The sequence below is a fragment of the Myotis daubentonii genome, chromosome 6, assembly GCF_963259705.1.
Source record: "Myotis daubentonii chromosome 6, mMyoDau2.1, whole genome shotgun sequence".
In the NCBI taxonomy this organism is placed as follows: Eukaryota; Metazoa; Chordata; class Mammalia; order Chiroptera; family Vespertilionidae; genus Myotis; species Myotis daubentonii.
This window is the reverse complement of record NC_081845.1, coordinates 64,409,788-64,415,787: the sequence shown is the minus strand read 5'-3', so window position 1 is coordinate 64,415,787 and position 6,000 is coordinate 64,409,788. Positions and strand designations below refer to the sequence as shown.

Sequence of the window (6,000 nt, the reverse complement as noted above, 5' to 3'; positions counted from 1 at the left end):
TTTCTCCATAATTCTTCTGTCTTTACATTCTCTACAGCTTCATTTCCTCCCTACATGCATTGTCCCGGCTTTTCACTGTCCCTAATATGATACTGAAGCTAATTTTTATGATATTTTATTTTTTATTTAAGCAGGTTATTAGTATTTCCTAATTTAAAAGCCAGATGAAATACACAACAGAGTAAAAAGGCAATTTATGGGATGGATGAAAATATTTGCAAATCATCTGTCTAACAAGTGGTTAATATTTAGAATATATGAAAGACTCCTACAACTAAAACATTAAAAAACAAGCAAAGATATACAATTGGCAAAAAAAAGCACAGGAAAAGATGCTCAACTGTTACTGGTCATTAGGAAAATGCAAATCAAAACCACAAGGAGATGCCATCTCACAACTATGAGGATGGCTATTATCAAACAGTAAATAGCAAGTGTTGGCAAGGTTGTGGAAAAAGTGGAACCCTTGTGTACTATTGTTGGAAATGTAAAACAGTACAGCAGCTATGGAAAGCAGTATGACAGTTCCCACAAAAACTATAAGTAGAATTATTTTGTGATCCAATAAGCCCTCTCCTGGGCATATACCCAAAAGGATTGAAATCAGGGTCTTGAAGACCCTTGAACAGAGTCATGGTCATAGTAGCATTTTTCACAATAGTCAAAAGGTAAAAGCAGCCGAAACTGGTTTGGCTCAGTGGATAGAGCGTCGGCCTGCGGACTGAAAGGTCCCAGGTTCGATTCCGGTCAAGGGCATGTACCTGGGTTGCGGGCACATCCCCAGTAGGGAGTGTGCAGGAGGCAGCTGATCGATGTTTCTCTCTCATCGATGTTTCTAACTCTCTATCCTTCTCCCTTCCTCTCTGTAAAAAATCAATAAAATATATTAAAAAAAAAAAAGTTAAGATTATAAAAAGAAAAAAAAAAAGGTAAAAGCAACCTAAGTGCCCATTAACAGACACATTGATTAACAAAATGTTATCTAATAGCAGGAATATGCAAATTGACTATCACATTGTAACAGTCAAGATGGCTGCACCCATAGTGGAGGAGTTCCCGGAACAAGCCTTAACGAGCAATCAGCAGGGACCTGAGGCTGTGTGCCCACCCCCTGCCTGGCGGGGCTTGATGGGGGGCCTCAGGCTATGCCCTATGGCCTGGGCCAGGGGACCTCAAGGCACACACCCTGGCCTGGGACAGGGGACCTCAGGCCACGCCCCCTGCCCTGGCGCCAGGCCAAGGGATCTGAGGTCACACACCCCCACCTGGCGGCGCTTGACGGGGGTGGGGCTGGTTGGGTCTGGATCTAGCCCAATGGGGGTGGGTCTCACGTGATTTTGAGGCACACGTGGGTGGGCAGAGACTTGACTCTGGTTCCAGTGGCGCACCCGACTCTGACAGGAGGAAGATTTTCATATACATTTTACTAATTTTCTTTCATCTCTGACACTTCTATTATAGAGAAAGGGCAAATAGCAATATTAAAATATTTCCTCTAGCCCTAGCCAGTTTGGCTCAGTGGATAGAGCGTCGGCCTGCAGACTGAAGGGTCCCAGGTTTGATTCCAGTCAAGGGCATGTACCTTGGTTGCGGGCACACCCCCAGTAAGGGGGTATGTGGGAGACAGCTGATCAATGTTTTTCTTTCATCGATCTTTCTGACCCTCTATCCCTCTCACTTCCTCTCTTTAAAAAGTCAATAAAATATATTTAAAAATATATATATTTCCTCTAATTCCCTTTTGTGCACGAATTTTGTGTACTGGGTCACTAGTATATAAATAACATTGAATATTTTCAGACTTTAAAAGGAAGGAAATTCTGATACTCTAGGACAGTGATGGCAAACCTATGACACGCGTGTCAGAGATGACACGCAAACTCATTTTTTTGGTTGATTTTTCTTTGTTAAATGGCATTTAAATATATAAAATAAATATCAAAAATATGTCTTTGTTTTACTATGGTTGCAAATATCAAAAAATTTCTATATGTGACACGGCACCAGAGTTAAGTTAGGCTTTTTCAAAATGCTGACACGCCGAGCTCAAAAGGTTCGCCATCACTGCACTAGGACATGGGTGAACTTGGGGACATTTCACTAAGTGAAATAAGACAGTCACAAAAGGACAAACACATGATTTCATTTATGTGAGGTACCTAGTATAGAAGAGTGGTTGCCAGGAGTTGCAGGTATGGGGAGTTTACTGTTTAATGGTGCAGAGTTTCAGTTTTGCAAGGTGAAAAGTGTTTTTGGAGGAAGATGGTGGTGATAGCTATACAATGTGAGTATGCTTCATACCATTCTATACTTAAAAATGGTGCCCTGGCCAGCATAGCTTACTGGTTAGAACATTAGCCCATACTCTGAAGGGTTGAGGGTTCAATTCCCAGTCAAGGGGGTCAAGGACACATAGTTGAGTTGCAGGTTAAATCCTTGGCCCTGGTTGGGGTAGGTGCAGGAAGCAACCAATCAATATGTCCCTCTTATATCCATGTTTCTCTCTCTCTGTCTCTTTCCCCCTCCCTCCCTCCCCTCCACTCTCTCTGAAAAGCAATGGGAAAAATACCCTTGAGTGAGGATTAACGAAAAGAAAAGAGAACGACAACATAATTTTTAAAAAATGGTTCAAGAAAAAAAAATGGTTCAGATGATAAATTTTGTTGTATTTTATAATTTTTTGTAAAAATGAATTAATTTATACATATCTCAAGATTCCAAAACCTATTTGGCTTATTGATTGATAATTTATCCCCTGCTTATTCTAAAAATGGTGAGACATTTTAAAGAAAGCAAAACAGTTCAGAATTAAAGATCAGCTGAGGAAAAGGCAGATTACACTTAAACATTAAATTCTACCTCAAAGCTTCCTGGCACTGATACAAGGGGACCAGGAAATATTTTTTCCTATTACTAAAATCTAAGTCTGGCCAGTGTTGCTCAGTGGTTGGGCATCAACCCACGAACCAGGAGGTAAAAGTTCAATTCTCGGTCAGGACACATACCCAGATTTGGGCTCGATCTCCAGCAGGGGGTGTGCAGGAGGCAGCCAATCAATGATTCTCTCTCATCATTGATCTCTCTCTCTCTCTCTCTCTCTCTCTCTCTCTCTCTCTCTCTCTCTCTCTGTAAAAAAATCAATAAGCCCTAGCCTGTTTGGCTCAGTGAATAGATCATCGCCCTGCAGACTGAAGGGTCCCAGGTTGTATTCTGGTCAAGGGCACATGCAGGGGTTGCGGGCTCAATCTCCAGTAGGGGACATGCAGGAGGCAGCCAATCAGTGATTCTCTCTCATCATTGATGTTTTCATCTCTCCCTTCTCTGAAATCAATATATTTTAAAAAATCCATAAAAACACATTTAAAAGCCATTTATCACACAATCTCTTATGGAAAACAATGCTTTCATTAGTGATTTTATATAAAAGTAGCTACTACCTAATGTTTGCTGTGTGCCAGATATGAAGTTAAATGCTTTACTTGCATTATTGCATTTAATCCCATAACAAAGCTGTTCCTTGTTACAAAGAAAAGGGAAACAAGATTTGGAGACATTAAATAACTTGCTTATGATAAACACTGCCAGTTGAGTTCCCAATAACCATGTCTGTCCACTGCCCTCTGCCTTGCCAAAAGAACCATGGTTTTGTTTACTCCCTTCTGAAGTGCAGGAGGTAAATCTTCAAAGTTTAAACCAATTTTGGTCTTTGCAATCCCCCTCACATTTAGCATTTAGTCTAGGCCTGAGGCTGGTGTGAAACTGACTGGATGAATTATAAAAGGAGTCTTCTGGGTGGCTTCTTAGCCATTAAAAAGGACACCTCTTTTTAAAGTGATGAAATGTTCTAAAATTAGATTGTGGTGATGGTGGTACAATTCTGTGAAGATACTAAATACCATTGAATTGTACACTTTCCAAGGGTGAATTTTCTAATATGACATATAATCAATAAGCTGTTATGTAAAAACAAAAACTAAAGTAATGTATGACTGGCAAGCCCTTGAGCAATGATTCTTAAATCTGATTGGACATCAGAATTCCCATAAAGCTTATTAAAATAGATGGCCAAGCCTTATGACAAGCAATTCTAATTCATTTGGCCTGGAAAGGTCTTGGCATCTATGTTTAACAAGCTCCATAGGTTATTCTGGTGCCCAGCCAACTGAGAGAACCACTAGCTTGCTTCAATAAATATCCATTGTCTCAGCTGCTTTTGGCAGAAACTAAATTGCAATTAATTTTACAGTTTGTGCTGGCTCAGGAACCTAGAATACAAATAATCTATGTGCAGAAAACTGAACTTGCATTCTATTATAGAAATTTAAGTTGAATGAAATGTCACTCTACATTCCAATGAGAAGTGGGCTGCGATGATTTGTGGACAAGACCTGATTATTTTCAAATGCAAGTTTTTAAGCCACTTGAATGTCTGCCTGGACAAGTATAGGCTAAAGTATAAGTACTATTCTCTGAAATTTGTTTCAGTGATTTATATACAAATTACACTTCACCAATTTTAAAATGCATATTTTTTTCTGTATTTTATCATCTCTAAATTGGTGTATGCTCTATAATCATGCTCTAGTACAGTGGTTCTCAACCTTGGCTGCACATTAGAATCACCTGGGAATCTTTTTAAAATCCTGATTTCTGGGCCTCATCCTCCGGAAATTCTGTTTCTTTGTTACTAATGTTGTGGCCTCACCCCATAACAAAGAAACAGAATTTCCAGAGGATGAGGCCCAGAAATCAGGATTTTAAAAAGATTCCCAGGTGACTCTAATGTGCAGCCAAGGTTGAGAACCACTGCTCTAGTATCTCACAATTATGATTGGCAGCATTTGTGACTTCCAGTTGAAAATGTCTTAGAGGCAATGAAATAGGGTGTGCTTATACTGTATTATAATAGAAAATATATATTCCTTACTGTGGATCCTAGTAAAAAATGTTCAAAAAAGACTAATCTATTTGAATAGCACTACTCCCTGATGGGAAAATTTCAATACAGTAGGATTCTTTTACATCAATGTATTCCTCAAAGTAAGAATGTTTTAAAGCTTTAAAAACCAAGTCTTGTTTATATTTTCCTATGCTGTAGCTTGTTAAGTAATATGATTAAAGTATAATTGCAAGTAGCTATTGAGCATCAGTCTTCAGGATATCTGTCTGCAATATTTAGTGGGGGGTTTTTTCTCCTAAGAACGAGAGGTCCTCCACTAGATAAAAGTTTCTCCATCCCTTCTAAACGATCTAGAAGTCTGTTTCTCTTTATTTAACCTTCAGTTCATGCTAAGTATTTATGGAATTGCCATGCTTACTGAGCCATTATAGCACTCACAGTACAATGAAGTGAATTAGTTGAGCAAATAATAATAAAACCTTGAGAGTCTTTGCTTAGGAAGTTTTCAATATTCAGTATTTTGGGAAGTGTCAATGAAGTACTGATGGGGTGGTCATAATAATCTGGCCGGTCATAATAATCTGGCCACTCAGTGTATGTTGGTTGTTCTTTGAATTCTCTTTCAGCGTTGGTCTACTCTACACCCTTTTAAAATATGGACAATCCAAATTTAAAATAGCACGTTAAGATACAGAAAAAACACACTGCCTAAATTTCAAAGGAAACATTTTTAGACTATACCGTATTTATTACAAAACCAGACTTCGTGTGTGTGTGTGTACACACATTTCAAACAATGAAAGAAAACTTACTGAATTTTCTGTATTTCCAGTTTCACAAAGAACCACCTCAAGGGTGGGGCAGTTTAATAAACACCAGTCAGGTATCAGAGCGTTGAAAAACACTCATGAGCAGTTCTATATAATATGAGAAACTGAGTTCTAAGAGATGTATTCCCTCTTTCATATAAAGATTTGGCTATGAGAAAATGTTTACTATATCTAACTATAACGTAATAAAACCACCTTATTTCTCATAAGACATTTAACTGAGTTGTCAGCTCTATGCAGAATCCTGTAGGAGGTTCAACAAAGTCCAAA

At 38.7% G+C, this 6,000-nt stretch overlaps 1 long non-coding RNA gene across 1 annotated transcript; it reads left to right on the top strand.

Annotated features, from left to right (window-relative positions):
• The first annotated feature begins 292 nt into the window (after positions 1–292).
• Positions 293–5,941, top strand: LOC132237155 (uncharacterized). Its single transcript, XR_009453472.1, has 2 exons — positions 293–668; positions 930–5,941. It is a non-coding gene; the product is annotated as an uncharacterized LOC132237155 (long non-coding RNA).
• Positions 5,942–6,000: the final 59 nt, after the last annotated feature.